Source organism: Arachis stenosperma, chromosome 2, assembly GCF_014773155.1.
Source record: "Arachis stenosperma cultivar V10309 chromosome 2, arast.V10309.gnm1.PFL2, whole genome shotgun sequence".
Taxonomy (NCBI): Eukaryota; Viridiplantae; Streptophyta; class Magnoliopsida; order Fabales; family Fabaceae; genus Arachis; species Arachis stenosperma.
This window is the reverse complement of record NC_080378.1, coordinates 86,447,475-86,465,369: the sequence shown is the minus strand read 5'-3', so window position 1 is coordinate 86,465,369 and position 17,895 is coordinate 86,447,475. Positions and strand designations below refer to the sequence as shown.

At 38.4% G+C, this 17,895-nt stretch overlaps 1 non-coding gene across 1 annotated transcript; it reads left to right on the top strand.

Annotated features, from left to right (window-relative positions):
- Positions 1 to 17,369: 17,369 nt before the first annotated feature.
- On the top strand, positions 17,370 to 17,477 carry LOC130964000 (small nucleolar RNA R71). The gene has a single exon (XR_009080115.1). It is a non-coding gene; the product is annotated as a small nucleolar RNA R71 (small nucleolar RNA).
- The last annotated feature ends 418 nt before the right edge of the window (positions 17,478 to 17,895 follow it).

The following is a 17,895-nucleotide window of genomic DNA, read 5'->3' as shown; positions in this document are numbered from 1 at the left end:
ACTACAGGGGAATACGTTTCTTCATAATCTATACCGGGCCTTTGTGAAAAACCTTGTGCCACAAGTCGGGCTTTGTAGCGCACAACTTCATTTTTCTCATTTCGTTTTCTCACAAATACCCATTTGTATCCAACAGGTTTTACATCTTCAGGTGTATGGACTACAGGTCCAAAGACTTCACGTTTTGCAAGTGAGTCTAATTCAGCCTTCATGGCTTCTTTCCATTTTGGCCAATCATTCCTTTGTCGACATTCTTCGACTGATCTTGGCTCAAGATCCTTACTTTCATGCATGATATCTAATGCCACATTATATGCAAATATTTCATTGACAATTGTCTTATTTCGGTCCCATTTCTCTCCTGTAAAGACATAATTTATTGAGATCTCATCATTTTCACAATTTTCAGGTACCTGAACGTCTTCTGGCGTTATATCAGAATTTTGGACAACTGCCGGTGTCTTTACTATGTCTTTTTCAACAGGAATCGTATTTACCTCTTTTCTCTTTCGAGGATTTTTATTTTTGGAACCGACAGGCCTGCCACGCTTCTGGCGTGTATTTGCTTCCGTGGCTATTTGTCCTACTGGGACATCAATTCGAATTGGGGCATTTTCCGCCCTGCCACGCTTCTGGCGTGAATTTGCTTCAGTGGCTACTTGTCCTACTGGGACGTCAATTCGAATTAAGGCATTTTCCGCTGGTATATAAGATTTGGTTATCCTCTTTGTATCGAAAAATGCATCAGGCAATTCATTTGCTATTCTTTGCAAATGTATAATCTTTTGAACTTCTAGTTCATATTGCCCTGATCGAGGATCTAAATGCATCAACGATGATGCATTCCAATTAAGTTCCTTTTCAGGAAGCTTATTCTCTCCCCCTAATGTTGAAAATTTTGATTCATCAAAATGACAATCCGCAAACCTGTCTTTAAATACATCTCCAGTTTGTATCTCAAGATACCTCACTATAGAGGGAGAATCATATCCAACATATATTCCCAATTTTCTTTGGGGTCCCATTTTGGTGCGATTAGGTGGTGCAATGGGAACATATTTTGCACACCCAAATATTCTTAAATGGAAAACATTTGGCTGCTGGCCAAAAGCTAATTGCATAGGATAGAATTGATGATAACTCGTTGGCCTCAAACGAATAAGTGCTGCGGCATGTAAAATAGCATGCCCCCAAACCGAGGTTGGGAGATTTGTTCTCATAAGCAAAGGTCTAGCAATCAATTGGAGGCGTTTAATAAGTGATTCTGCTAACCCATTTTGTGTGTGAATATAAGCCACTGGATGTTCAACACTTATTCCATTAGCCATACAATAAGCATCAAAAGCTTGGGAAGTAAATTCACCAGCATTATCAAGATGAATTGCTTTGATTGGATTTTCTGAAAATTGTGCTTTTAATCGAATAATTTGAGCCAGTAATCTCGCAAACGCCAGGTTGCGAGAAGATAATAAGCACACATGTGACCATCTCGAAGATGCGTCTAGTAGGACCATAAAATATCTAAAAGATTCACATGGTGGATGAATAGGTCCACATATATCACCTTGAATCCTCTCTAGGAATTCAGGGGACTCAAATCCAATCTTTACTGGTGATGGCCTTAAAATTAACTTCCCTTGAGAACATGCAGCACAACAAAATTCACTAGTTTTAAGAATCTTCTGGTCCTTTAGTGAATGTCCATGAGAGTTTTCAATAATTCTTCTCATCATGGTTGTTCCCGGATGACCCAATCGGTCGTGCCAAGTTATGAACTCATTTGAGTTAGTAAATTTCTGGTTTACAATGGCATGTGATTCAATTGCACTAATCTTGGTATAATACAACCCAGATGAAAGTGAGGGTAATTTTTCTAATATAACTTTCTTATTTGAATCATGAGTTGTGATACATAAATACTCATGATTTTCCTCATTCATAGTCTCAATATGATATCCATTTTGGCGAATATCTTTAAAACTCAACAAGTTTCTTCGAGACTTGGTAGATAACAGTGCATTATTTATTATAAATTTTGTTCCTCCAGGAAACAAAATTATAGCTCTTCCGGAGCCTTCTATCACATTGCCTGAGCCAATAATAGTGTTAACATATTTCTCTTTTGGCACAAGATGGGTAAAATATATATCACTTTTGAGAATAGTGTGCGAACTTGCACTATCCGCAAAGCAAATATCTTCAGAATATATCCTTGCCATTTTTCTTCAAAAACAAATAATAATAATAATAAAATGAGTAAAAGTACATGCACAGTAAAATTATTCACATGAATACTTAACAATCACATACATATATCAAATTATTCCATCATTGATCAAATAGCCAATATCTCCTTCAGAATCCTTAAAGAAATTAGATACATCATAATGAGTAGTGGAATTTTCATCATTTGAGACAAAATTTGTTTCCTTTTCTTTGTCATCCCTTTTCAAAGATGCTTGATAAAGATCAACTAGGTGCCTTGGGGTACGACAGGTACGTGACCAATGGCCCTTTCCACCACAACGGAAGCATTAATCCTCAATTGATATACTTTGCCCATTATTTCTTTCTTTATCCCACTTCTGGTGAGATCCTTTCTTGTGAACATAATTCATTTTCCTTCCATAATTTTTCTTGTCATCAAAATCTTGCCATTTTCTGGGGTTATAATTTGCCGCATTTACTTCAGGAAATGGGGCGGCGCCAACTGGACGCGCTTCATGATTTATCAAAAGTAACTCATTGTTGCATTCAGCAACAAGAAAACAAGAAATTAATTCAAAATACTTTTTAATTTCTTTTTCTCGATACTGCTGTTGCAGGAGCACATTCGAGACATGGAAGGTCGAGAAAATTTTCTCTAACATATCGGGCTTGAGGAAGTATCACATGATTGTACCTTTTTTCAAGGTCTTTCCACAGATCTGCAAGATCTTTTAATGTGGGATATTCATTTTTCAATCATACTTCAAGATGACGACGAAAGAGAATTATTGCTTTGGCTATATCCTTATGGGATGTATTATTTTCAACCTTAATGGTATCTCCAAGATCCATTGAATCAAGATAGATTTTAACATCTAGTATCCATGATAAATAATTATTTACAGATATATCAAAAGTATTATATTCAAGATGAAAGAGATTCGCATAATAAAAATTTGTTACCTGAAGTCTTCCTAAATTTCGTTAGAGTTTCGTGCTGATAACGTGTTATAAAATAACTAAATAAATAAACAAGGAAGAGGTAACAAACATAAAATATAAAGAAGTATAAAGAGAGTGAGAGAAGTATTGCAACATAAAAGAGAGAGAGAATTATTTTATTGCTTTTTTTGTGTGTGTTCAAAGACCTCAGCCTATGCTCCTATTTATACATGTGCAAGGTTTCTCTTTTTCAAACTACATTAAATTCATTCATCCTTGGGAAACTCTATCTTATAAAAAATCGGCATCCACATAAGATGTGATAACCCATTCTTATCACAACACTAACAAGTACTTAAAATTTTGATAAACAATTATAATGTTTAAAGTACTAACTTTTATTTATCTATTTTTTTTCAATCTTAATTCAACAAAGAAATTTCCTAATAGAACTTAAAAAATAACATATAAACTATAACAAAGCAACAAGAAATTTTGTAGAAATAAGATAGAAACATTTGAGGAGGAATAAAGGAGAAAATTTGCATAACCAAGGAGAAGGAAAAAAAGAAACACTTATTCACTTGGTATTATTGGTATAAATGTACATATACAAAGTTAACCAAAATTTGTTATCCTAATCTCAGTCTAAATTATAACTTGCTTGATTCCTCTCTTTTCTCTCATGATATACCCTTATATCTTCTAGCAGGGATGTTCAAATCCAAATCGATTTAAATTAAATCACTTATCCAATCCAAATCGAAAACGGATTAAAATCGCATTAATTCGGATTTGATTGGATTTTATTTTTTGCAAACTGTTGGATCGGATTGGATTTCGAATTTACTTTTCATAATCGATCCAATCCAATTCAAACCGCACCGCGAACACCCCTATTTTCTAGGGCACATAATATATACAACCAAGCTAATCTAATACTAAACTATTAATCCAAGGTTTTCAGTAAGTGAATTGCCGACTTGTGTTCAAGGAAAGGGCATGAAGGTTGGATCTTTCTGGTGTTCTCGCTACCACAGACCTTATCAGTAATCCCTTATGCTCTACATTCATTCATTTCATGTTTCATTCCATTTGCCATGCATACAATACTTGTTTGTATTCCTTTCTTCGACTTCAAAATTGTTACTGTTTCTTATTCCCTTTAAAATTGTGTGAATTTTTTCCTCATTTACGATTCATAGTAATCATTGTTAACCCACATCTGCCACTTTCTGCTCCATATAATCTTCTGCTTTCTGTCCAGACTAATCTTATTCTCTGTCACAGGCGTGCTATTAATTAATCATGCCATTTTTCTTTAATTCCCTTTCTGCAATCCTACATAATGTACCACTTTCTCTCCTTCGATTATCGTAACTACATGATGTCCCGTGCAATATCAATTTTCACTTATTGGCTGTTTTCTGAAGGAAACCATCGTTTTGCTACTTTATAATTTAATCCCCTCGGATGCCATTAATACAATGATGGTTTGTTATCTTCCATACATTCAAACAAATATGCATGCATTCCTTAAAAACACCACTTTTACCATAAGTATATAATTTTTTCGTCCTGTACTAACTTCATATCCTTTTTTTCCTATCTTCATCATGCCAAGGATGTATGACAACTACTTTGAAGTACCTTCATTCTTCCTGGAAATTAATCCTGATGCAGTAATATAACTCTCATTCAGTTCATATATCAGAATGTTATTTATTTTTAAATTTTTTTGTGCTGAATTCTTTTTTCATGTCATCATGATGAACTTTTACATGTCATAGTTAATGTTATTTCATCCGTAAATTTCAAGACATTGGAGAGATTCCTACTTTGTTCTATAGGAGTTTCAAGCACGTTATCTCGAACTCTATGGTCTTCATTGATACTAATAGTAATGCCATCGACTTGACAGTTCAGAAAGGAGATCGTACTGACATGATAGTTCAAGATTATAAACAGTTCTTGCAGTTCTTGGATAGATATCATCTTTCTCATGGAGATTGGCTTAAAGTGAATATGTTGGTGGTGACAAATTTTTCATCAATCTCGCTAGGTAACCTGTAGCCAACAATAAGCCAATAAACATTTTTGAACTGCACTTCATACTAATTAATTACAAGGAATGGACCACAACATGCATATAGTTTCTAACTATATAGTTCCCTTGAAGTCTTTGCTTGATAAGAAAAATTTAATTTGCAATGACATCATTGTGAATTCAACTGGTCATGCATTTAAATTAGGTGATCGTGGCCCATCAATTTTTTCAAATAGTGAAGTGCATGTGTTAGAAATAAACTTTATGATTAGAACTTAAAGAAATTATTGTTTAAATGGGTTGTTTATATTTAGTTTTATCTTAAAGTATTTGTTTTTGTAGGATGTGTTAAAATTTAGATGTTAAAGAAAAGTATAAATATGTATGTAATTATTTCATAAAAAATACACAACAAATACATTCAATACATTCCTTTTCATGTTATATATTCTTCCTAAGTGTGTGTTTTGTTCTTTTATTTTCTAACAAAATTGTATCAGAGCCACTTATAAAATGTCTTTGTCAAAAGGAACCACTTTATCTTTTCAGTACCCACAATTATCTAAGCTCAACTATGACAATTGGGCATCGCAAATGAAAGCGATTCTCGATACTCAAGGACTGTGGAAGATAGTTGAAAAAGGCTATGTAGAACCAGAAAATATGGAGAAGTTAACAGAAGCTCAGAAGGATGAATTGGAAAATAAAAGAAAGAAAGATTAATGTGCACTTACTATCATTCATCAAGGCTTAGATGATGATATGTTTGAGAAGATTACTGATATAACCAATACAAAGAAAGCTTGGGATACTCTTCAAAATTTCGTCATATGAGTTGAAAAGGTGAAGAAGGTTCGTTTTCAAACTCTAAGGGCTGAGTTTGAGTCTCTAATGATGAAGGAGACTGAATCTATTTCGGATTATTTCACCAAAGTTTTGGCGGTAGTGCACCAAATGAAAAGGTTTGGAGAAAAATTAGAAGATGTTCGTGTTGTTGAGAAAATCCTTCGTTTTCTCAACTCAAAATTTTACCATGTGGTAGTAGCTATTGAGGAGTCCAAAAATTTGGATACGATGTTCATTGATTAGTTGAATAGCTCCTTATGGGCCCATGAAAAAAGAATGGATAAAGACAAGTGGTGGACGAAATTGTGATCATCAACAATGGCTCCAAAAACTTGGTAGCGCTCTCAAACATGAATCACACTTAGTCACAACTCCGCACAACTAACCAGCAAGTGTACTGGGTCGTCCAAGTAATACCTTACGTGAGTAAGGGTCGATCCCACAGAGATTGTTGGTATGAAGCAAGCTATGGTCATCTTGTAAATCTTAGTTAGGCGGATAATAATTGATTATGGAGTTTTCAAATAATAATAATAAATAAAACATAAAATAAAGATAGAAATACTTATGTAAATCATTGGTGAGAATTTCGGATAAGTGTATGGAGATGAATTGTTCCTGTTGGATCTCTGCTTTCCTACTGCCTTCCCTCAATCCTTCTTACTCCTTTCCATGGCAAGCTGTATGTAGGGCATCACCATTGTCAATGGCTACATCCCATCCTCTCAGTGAAAATGGTCCAAATGCTCTGTCACAGCACGGCTAATTATATGTCGGTTCTCGATCATGTTGGAATAGAATCCCTTGATTCTTTTGCGTTTGTCATCACGCCCAACAATTGCGAGTTTGAAACTCGTCACAGTCATTTAATCCCGGAATCATACTCGGAATTCCATAGACAAGGTTAGACTTTCCGGATTCCCATGAATGCCACCATCAATTCTAGCTTATACCACGAAGATTCTGATTAAGGAATCCAAGAGATATGCGCCCGATCTAAGATAGAACATAAGTGGTTGTCAGTCACGCGTTCATAGGTGAGAATGATTATGAGTGTCACGGATCATCACATTCATCATGTTGAAGTGCAACGAATATCATAGAATAAGAACAAGCGGAATTGAATAGAAAATAGTAGTAATTGCATTGAAACTTGAGGTACAGCAGAGCTCCACACCTTAATCTATGGTATGTAGAAACTCCACCGTTGAAAATACATAAGTGATGAAGGTCCAGGCATGGCCGAATGACCAGCCCCCATGAAAGACCGAATGGTCAAAAGAACTAGATAGTCCAAGACGTCTAATACAGAAGTAAGTAATTGATGCTTAAATCCACTTCCGGAGTCCACTTGGTGTGTGCTTGGACTGAGCTTGATCTATCCACGAGCTGAGGCTTCTCTTGGAGTTGAACGCCAAGTTGTAACGTGTTTTTGGCGTGCAACTCTGGTTCGTGACGTGTTTCTGGCGTTTGACTCCAGAATGCAGCATGAAACTGGCGTTGAGCGCCAGTTTACATCGTCAAATCTCGAATAAAGTATGGACTATTATATATTGCTGGAAAGCTCTGGATGTCTACTTTCCAAAGTCATTAAGAGCGCGCCATTTGGAGTTCTGTAGCTCCAGAAAATATATTTGGAGTGCAGGGAGGTCAGATTCCAACAACATCAGCAGTCCTTTGTCAGCCTTCTATCAGAGTTTTGCTCAGGTCCCTCAATTTCAGCCAGGAAATACCTGAAATCACAAAAAAATACACAAACTCATAGTAAAGTCCAGAAATGTGAATTTATCATAAAAACTAATGAAAACATCCCTAAAAGTAACTAGATCATACTAAAAACTACCTAAAAACAATGCCAAAAAGCGTATAAATTATCCGCTCATCACAACACCAAACTTAAATTGTTGCTTGTCCCCAAGCAACTGAAAATCAATTAGGATAAAAAGAATAGAATATACTATAAATCTCAAAATATCAATGAATATTAATTCTAATTAGATGAGCGAGACTTGTAGCTTTTTGCCTCTGAACAGTTTTGGCATCTCACTTTTTCCTTTGAAGTTCAGAATGATTGGCTTCTCTAGGAACTTAGAATTTCGGATAGTGTTATTGATTCTCCTAGTTAAGTATGTTGATTCTTGAACACAGCTACTTTTATGAGTCTTGGCCGTGGCCTGCGAAGAGGTCAGCTTGACAGCTTTCCGGTTCTTTCATTTCTTCATGAGTTCTCCAACTTTTCATGCTTTCTTTTTTCATTCCCTTGATCCAATCTTTGCCTCCTAAACCTAAAATCACTTAACAAACATATCAAGGCATCTCATGGAATCAAGGTAAATTACATTTAGCTATTTTAAGACCTAAAAAGCATGTTTTCACTCTTAAGCACAATTAAAGGAGAATATATAAAACCATGCTATTTCATTGCATAAATGTGGGTAAAAGGTGATAAAATCCCCTAAATTCAATATAAGATAAACCGTCAAATTGGGGTTTGTCATGGCCCTAAGCACTTTATTTTCCAGTATTACCACCAGATACATAAATGCCACAGACACATGACTGGGTGAACATTTTCAGATTGTGACTCAGCTTTGCTAGAGTCCCCAGTTAGAGGTGTCTAGAGCTCTTAAGCACACTCTTTTTGCTTTGGATCACGATTTTAACCACTCAGTTTCAAGCTTTTCACTTGGACCTGCATGCCACAAGCACATGGTTAGGGACAGCTTGATTTAGCCGCTTAGGCTTGGATTTTATTTTCTTGGGCCCTCCTATCCATTGATGCTCAAAGCCTTGGATCCTTTTTACCCTTGCCTTTTGGTTTTAAGGGCTATTGGCTTTTTCTGCTTGCTTTTTCTTTTTCTTTCTAAATATTTTTTTCGCCAATATTTTTTTTTCGCAAGCTTTTATTTTTCACTACTTTTTCTTGCTTCAAGAATTAATTTCATGATTTTTCAGATCATCAATAACATTTCTCTTTGTTCATCATTCTTTCAAGAGCCAACAATTTTAACATTCATAAACAACAAGATAAAAAATATGCACTGTTCAAGCATTCATTCAGAAAACAAAAAGTATTGTCACCACATCAATATAATTAAACTAAATTCAAGGATAAATTCGAAATTCATGTACTTCTTGTTCTTTTGAATTAGAAACATTTTTCATTTAAGAGAGGTGAAGGATTTATGGAATTATTCATAGCCTTAAGACATAGTTACTCAATACTAATGATCATGAGGTAGAGACACAAAACATAGATAAAACATGTAACATAAAAATCGAAAAATAGAGAGATAAGAACAAGAAAGTTAAGGAATGAATCCACCTTAGTGAGGGTGGCGCCTTTTGAAGGACCAATGGTGCTTTTTGAGCTCCTTTATGTCTCTTCCTTGCTTCTGTTGCATGATCCCTAGTGATTTTGGTGTTCCTATCCTTAGTTGCTCCCAATAATTATGTGGAGGAACATGTATCCCCTAGGGTATCTCAGGGATTTCTTGATGAGGAAATTCCTCATGCTCTCTTGATATGCAGTTAAATGCTCTATTACTGCGCTATGGACCCTTGAGATGAATCTCTCTATTTCCCATGACTCAGAGGTGGAAGCAATTGTCTTCCCTTTTCTACTCTCTTTTTTTTGAGGTTTCTCTGGCCTTAGGTGCCATCAATGGTTATGGAAAAGCAAAAAAAGCTATGCTTTTACCACACCAAACTTAGAATGTTGCTCGCCCTCGAGCAAAAGAAGAAAGAATAGAAGAAGGAGAAGAAGATATGGGGGAGAGGGATAGATGTGTATGTTTCGGCCATATGGGTGGGAAAGAGATGGATGGATGTGAGTGGTGAAGAGGTGATGGGAAGAGAGATTGAGGTGATTGGCGAAGAAGAGAGAAGGTGAGTTGAGGTAGGAGGGGATCCTATGGGGTCCACAGATCCTGAGGTGTCAAGGATTTACATCCCTGTGCCAATTAGGCATGTAAAATGCCTTTGCATGCAATTCTGGCGTTTAAACACCGAAGTGATGCATGTTCTGGGCGTTCAACGCCCATGTGCAGCATGTTTCTGGCGTTAAACGCCAGTTCCATGCTTGTTTCTGGCGTTCAGCGCCAGCTCTCCTCAGGGTGCATTCCTGGCGTTTGAACGCTAGGGTGTTGCTTGTTTCTGGTGTTCAACGCCAGATCCATGCTCTATTCTGGCATTGAACGCCAGCCAGATGCTCCTTACTGGCGTTTAAACGCCAGTAAGTCCTTCCTCCATGGTGTGATTTTTCTTCTGCTGTTTTTGATTCTGTTTTTAATTTTAATATTTTTTCGTGACTCCACATGATCATGTACCTAATAAAACATAAAAGAACAATAAAATAAAAAATAAAATTAGATAAATAAAAATTGGGTTGCCTCCCAACAAGCGCTTCTTTAATGTCAATAGCTTGACAGTGGGCTCTCATGGAGCCTCACAGGTGATCAGGTCAATGTTGTATAGTCCCAACATCAAACTTAGAGTTTGGTTGTGGGGATTCAACACCAAACTTAGAGTTTGGTTGTGGCCTCCCAACACCAAACTTAGAGTTTGATTATGGGGGCTCTGTTTGACTCTGTACTGAGAGAAGCTCTGCATGCTTACTCTCCCTTGTTACAGAAGGATAGCCGTGTGCCTTAAATACAAGGTAGTCCCCATTCAATTGAAGGACTAATTCTCCTCTGTTAACATCTATTACAGCTTCTGCTGTGGCTAGAAAAGGTCTTCCAAGGATGATGCATTCATCCTCCTCTTTTCTAGTGTCTAAGATTATGAAATCAGCAGGAATGTAAAGGCATTTAACCTTTACCAACACGTCCTCTACTAATCTATAAGCTTGTCTACTGACTTGTCTGCCAATTGTAATGAGAATAAGGTAGGCTGTACCTCAATGATCCCCAGTTTCTCCATTACAGAGAGTGGCATAAGATTTATGCCTGACCCTAGGTCACACAGAGCTTTTTCAAAGGTCATGGTGCCTATGGTACAGGGTATTAAGAATTTTCTAGGATCTTGTTTCTTTTGAGGTAAAGTTTGCTGAATCCATGTATCAAGTTCACTAATGAGCAAGGGAGGTTCACCTTCCCAATTCTCATTACCAAATAACTTGGCATTCAGCTTCATGATGGCTCCTAGATATTGAGCAACTTGCTCTCCAGTTACATCTTCATCCTCTTCAGAGGAAGAATAATCTTCAGAGCTCATGAATGGCAGAAAGAGATTTAATGGAATCTCTATGGTCTCTATATGAGCCTCAGATTCCTTTGGATCCTCAATAGGGAACTCCTTCCTGCTTGAGGGACGTCCCATGAGATCTTCCTCATTGGGATTCGCGTCCTCTCCCTCCTCCTTGCATTCGGCCATATTGATTATATCAATGGCCTTGCACTCTCTTTTTGGATTTTCTTCAGTATTGCTTAGGAGAGTACTAGGAGGGGTTTCAGTAATTTTCTTACTCAGCTGGCCCACTTATGCCTCCAGATTTCTGATGGAGGACCTTGTTTCATTCATGAAACTTAAAGTGGCCTTAGACAGATCAGAAACTAAGTTCGCTAAGTTAGAGGTATTCTGTTCATAATTCTCTGTCTGTTGCTGAGAAGATGATGGATAAGGCTTGATATTGCTGAGCCTATTTCTTCCACCATTATTAAAGCCTTGTTGAGGCTTTTGTTGATCTTTCCATGAGAAATTCGGATGATTTCTCCATGATGAATTATAGGTGTTTCCATAAGGTTCACCCATGTAATTTACCTCTGCCATTGCAGGGTTTTCAGGATCATAAGCTTCTTCTTCAAAAGATGCCTCTTTAGTACTGTTGGATGCATTTTGCCATCCATTCAGACTTTGAGAAATCATGTTGACTTGCTGAGTCAACACTTTATTCTGAGCCAATATGGCATTCAGAGCATCAATTTCAAGAACTTCCTTCCTCTGAGGCCCATTATTCACGAAATTCCTCTCAGAAGTATACATGAATTGGTTATTTGCAACCATGTCAATAAGTTCCTGAGCTTCTGCAGGCGTTTTCTTTATGTGAATGGATCCACCTATAGAGCGGTCTAATGACATCTTGGAAAACTGGTGCACGAAATTGTGATCACTACAACTTCGCACAACTAACCAGCAAGTGCACTGGGTCGTCCAAGTAATACCTTACGTGAGTAAGGGTCGATCCCACGGAGATTGTTGGTATGAAGCAAGCTATGGTCACCTTGTAAATCTCAGTCAGGCAGACTCAATGGGTATAGATGATGAACGAAAATAACATAAAAGATAAAGATAGAGATACTTATGTATATCATTGGTGAGAGCTTCAGACAAGCGTATGAAGATGCCTTCCCTTCCGTCTCTCTGCTTTCCTACTGCCTTCATCCAATCCTTCTTACTCCTTTCCATGGCAAGCTCGTGTAGGGTTTCACCGTTGTCAGTGGCTACCTCCCATCCTCGCAGTGAAAGCTAATGCTCACGCACTCTGTCACAGTACGGCCAATCACCGGTTCGGTTCCCGCTCCTACTGGAATAGAATCCCTCTTTTGCGTCTGTCACTAACGCCCAGCAGGTTAGAGTTTGAAGCACGTCACAGTCATTCAATCATTGAATCCTACTCAGAATACCACAGACAAGGTTCAGACCTTCCGGATTCTCTTGAATGCCGCCATCAGGTCCTGCCTATACCACGAGGATTCCGGTTAAAGAATCCAAGAGATATTCACTAAGCCTCAGATGCTTGTAGAAAAAGAGTGGTTGTCAGTCACCTTGTTCATAGGTGAGAATGATGATGAGTGTCACGGATCATCACATTCATCAAGTTGAAGAACAAGTGATATCTTGGATAAAGAACAAGCGGAATTGAATAGAAGAACAATAGTAATTGCATTAATACTCGAGGTACAGCAGAGCTCCACACCTTAATCTATGGTGTGTAGAAACTCCACAGTTGAAAATACATAAGAACAAAAGTGATCATTGGTTTCGGCCCCAGAGAGGGAACTAGAAGAACCAAGATGAAAATACAATAGTAAAAGGTCCTATATATAGAAAACTAGTAACCTAGGGTGTACAGAGATGAGTAAATGACATAAAAATCCACTTCCGGGCCCACTTGGTGTGTGCTTGGGCTGAGCAATGAAGCATTTTTCGTGTAGAGACTCTTCTTGGCGTTTAACTCCCGTTTTGGTGCCAGTTTGGGCGTTTAACTCCCATTCTTGTGCCAGTTTGGGCGTTTAACGCTGGGAATTCTGAGGGTGACTTTGAACGCCGGTTTGGGCCATCAAATCTTGGGCAAAGTATGGACTATCATATATTGCTGGAAAGCCCAGGATGTCTACTTTCCAACGCCGTTGAGAGCGCGCCAATTGGGCTTCTGTAGCTCCAGAAAATCCACTTCGAGTGCAGGGAGGTCAGAATCCAACAGCATCTGCAGTCCTTTTGAGTCTCTGGATCAGATTTTTGCTCAGATCCCTCAATTTCAGCCAGAAAATACCTGAAATCACAGAAAAACACACAAACTCATAGTAAAGTCCAGAAAAGTGAATTTTAACTAAAAACTAATAAAAATATAATAAAAACTCAACTAAAACTACAAAAAACATACTAAAAACAATGCCAAAAAGCGTACAAATTATCCGCTCATCACAACACCAAACTTAAATTGTTGCTTGTCCTCAAGCAACTGAAAATCAAATAAGATAAAAAGAAGAGAATATACTATAGACTCCAAATTATCAATGAAACATAGCTCCAAATTAGATGAGCGGGACTAGTAGCTTTTTGCCTCCGAACAGTTTTGGCATCTCACTTTATCCTTTGAAATTCAGAATGATTGGCTTCTTTAGGAACTCAGAATCCAGATAGTGTTATTGATTCTCCTAGTCAAGTATGATGATTCTTGAACACAGCTACTTATTGAGTCTTGGCCGTGGCCCAAAGCACTCTGTCTTCCAGTATTACCACCGGATACATACATGCCACAGACACATAATTGGGTGAACCTTTTCAGATTGTGACTCAGCTTTGCTAAAGTCCCCAATTAGAGGTGTCCAGGGTTCTTAAGCACACTCTTATTGCCTTGGATCACAACTTTATTTCTTTCTTTTTCTTTCTTTTTCTCTTTCTCCCTTTTTTTCGTTTTTCTCCTTCTTTTTCTCTTTTTTTTTTTGTATTCACTGCTTTTTCTTGCTTCAAGAATCATTTTTATGATTTTTCAGATCCTCAATAACATGTCTCCTTTTTCATCATTCTTTCAAGAGCCAACAATTTTAACATTCATGAACAACAAATTCAAAAGACATATGCACTGTTCAAGCATACATTCAGAGAACAAAAGTGTTGCCACCACATCAAACTAATGAAGCTAGTTTTAAAGATGAATTTGAAATCCTGTACTTCTTGTTCTTTTGTAATAAAAACAGTTTTCTTTTAAGAAAGGTGATGGATTCATATTCATAGCTTTAAGGCATAGACACTAAGACACTAATGATCATAAGACACAAACATGGATAAACATAAAGCACTAAAAATTTCGAAAAACAGAAAAATAAAGAACAAGGAGATTAAAGAACGGGTCCACCTTAGTGATGGCGGCTCTTTCTTTCTCTTGAAGATCCTATGGAGTGCTTGAGCTCCTCAATGCCTCTTCCTTGTCTTTGTTGCTCCTCTCTCATGATCCTTTGATCTTCTCCAATTTCATGGAGGAGGATGGCATGTTCTTGGTGCTCCACCCTTAGTTGTCCCATGTTGGAACTTAATTTTCCTAGGGAGGTGTTAATTTGCTCCCAGTAGTCTTGTGGAGGAAAGTGCATCCCTTGAGGTATCTCAGGGATTTCTTGATGAGAGGGGTCTCTTGTTTGCTCCATCTTCTTCTTAGTGATGGGCTTGAGGTTATGCCTTCTCAGTTGAACCGGCTTTGGATGCCATAAATGGTTATGGAAAAACAAAAAGCAATGCTTTTACCACACCAAACTTAAAAGGTTTGCTCGTCCTCGAGCAAAAGAGAAAAAGAAGAGAGTAGAAGAAGAAGAAATGGAGGAGAGGGAGATGGCCTTGTGGTTAGGCCAAAAGGGAAAGAAGTAGTGGTTTGAATTCGGATGGTGAGGTAAGTGGGATTTTATGGAGGTGAGTGGTGAAGAGAGAGATGGGATTTGATAGGTGAGGGGTTTGTGGGGATCCTGTGGGGTCCACAGATCCTTAGGTGTCAAGGAAAAGTCATCCCTGCACCAAATGGCATCAAAATCCACGTTTTGAGCCATTTCTGGCGTTAAACGCCGGGCTGGTGCCCATTCCTGGCGTTTAACGCCAGGTTGTTGCCCTTTACTGACGTTTAACGCCAGTCTGGTGCCCCTTTCTGGCGTTAAACGCCCAGAATGGTGCCAGACTGGGCGTTAAACGCCCAACAGCTAGCATTACTGGCGTTTGAACGCTAGCTTCTTCTCCTCCAGGGTGTGCTATTTTTCTTCCTGTTTTTCATTCTGTTTTTGCTTTTTTTCATTGTTTTTGTGACTTCTTATGATCATCAACCTACAAAAAAGATAAAATAACAAAAGAAAATAGTTAACTATAAAACATTGGGTTGCCTCCCAACAAGCGCTTCTTTAATGTCATTAGCTTGACAGAGGACTCTCATGGAGCCTCAGAAATACTCAGAACCGTGTTGGAACCTCCCAACACCAAACTTAGAGTTTGAATGTGGGGGTTCAACACCAAACTTAGAGTTTGGTTGTGGCCTCCCAACACCAAACTTAGAGTTTGACTGTGGGGGCTCTGCTTGGCTCTGTTTTGAGAGAAGCTCTTCACGCTTCCTCTCCATGATGACAGAGGGATATCCTTGAGCCTTAAACACATAGGATTCTTCATTCACTTGAATGATCAGTTCACCTCCATCAACATCAATCACAGCCTTTGCTGTGGCTAGGAAGGGTCTGCCAAGGATGATAGATTCATCCATGCACTTCCCAGTCTCTAGGACTATGAAATCAGTAGGGATGTAGTGGTCTTCAATCTTAACCAAAACATTCTCTACAAGTCCATAAGCTTGTTTTCTTGAATTGTCTGCCATCTCTAGTGAGATTCTTGCAGCTTGTACCTCAAAGATCCCTAGCTTCTCCATTACAGAGAGAAGCATGAGGTTTACACTTGACCCTAAGTCATACAGAGCCTTCTTGAAGGTCATGGTGCCTATGGTATAAGGTAGGGAAAACTTCCCAGGATCTTGTCTCTTTTGAGGTAATTTCTGCCTAGACAAGTCATCCAGTTCTTTGGTGAGCAAAGGAGGTTCATCCTCCCAAGTCTCATTTCCAAATAACTTGTCATTTAGCTTCATGATTGCTCCAAGGTACTTAGCAACTTGCTCTTCAGTGACATACTCATCCTCTTCAGAGGGAGAATACTCATCAGAGCTCATGAATGGCAGAAGTAAGTCCAATGGAATCTCTATGGTCTCATTTTGAGCCTCAGATTCCCATGGTTCCTCATTGGGGAACTCATTGGAGGCCAGTGGACGTCCAGTGAGGCCTTCCTCAGTGGCGTTCACTTCCTCTTCTTCCTCCCAGAATTCGGCCATGTTAATGGCCTTGCACTCTCCTTTTGGATTTTCTTCAGTATTGCTTGGGAGAGTACTAGGAGGGAGTTCAGTGATTTTCTTGCTCAGCTGACCCACTTGTGCCTCCAAATTCCTAATGGAGGATCTTGTTTCGGTCATGAAACTTTGAGTGGTTTTGATTAGATCAGAGACCATGGTTGCTAAGTCAGAGGTATTCTGCTTAGAACTCTCTGTCTGTTGCTGAGAAGATGATGGAAAAGGCTTGCCATTGCTAAGCCTGTTTCTTCCACCATTATTGTTGAAACCTTGTTGAGGTCTCTCTTGATTCTTCCATGAGAAATTTGGGTGATTTCTCCATGAAGAATTAGAGGTGTTTCCATAGGGTTCTCCTAGGTAGTTCACCTCTTCCATTGAAGGGTTCTCAGGATCATAAGCTTCTTCCTTAGATGAAGCATCCTTAGTACTGCTTGGTGCATTTTGCATTCCAGACAGACTTTGAGAAATCAAATTGACTTGTTGAGTCAATATCTTGTTCTGAGCCAGTATGGCATTCAGAGCATCAATCTCAAGAACTCCTTTCTTCTGACTTGTCCCATTGTTCACAGGATTCCTTTCAGAAGTGTACATGAATTGGTTATTTGCAACCATCTCAATTAGTTCCTGAGCCTCTGTAGGCGTCTTCTTCAGATGAAGAGATCCTCCAGCAGAGCTATCCAAAGACATCTTGGATAGTTCAGAGAGACCATCATAGAAAATACCTATGATGCTCCATTCAGAAAGCATGTCAGAGGGACACTTTCTGATTAATTGTTTGTATCTTTCCCAAGCTTCATAGAGGGATTCTCCATCCTTCTGTCTAAAGGTTTGGACTTCCACTCTAAGCTTACTCAATTTTTGAGGTGGAAAGAACTTTGCCAAGAAGGCATTGACTAGCTTTTCCCATGAGTCCAGGCTTTCTTTAGGTTGAGAGTCCAACCATATTCTAGCTCTGTCTCTTACAGCAAAAGGGAATAGCATCAGTCTATAGACCTCAGGGTCTACCCCATTAGTCTTGACTGTGTCACAGATTTGCAAGAATTCAGCTAAGAACTGATGAGGATCTTCCATTGGAAGTCCATGGAACTTGCAATTCTGTTGCATTAGAGAAACTAATTGAGGCTTAAGCTCAAAGTTGTTTGCTCCAATGGCAGGGATAGAGATGCTTCTCCCATAGAAGTCGGGAGTAGGTGCAGTAAAGTCACCCAGCACCTTCCTTGCATTGTTGGCATTGTTGTTTTTTTCGGCTGCCATGTGTTCTTCTTCT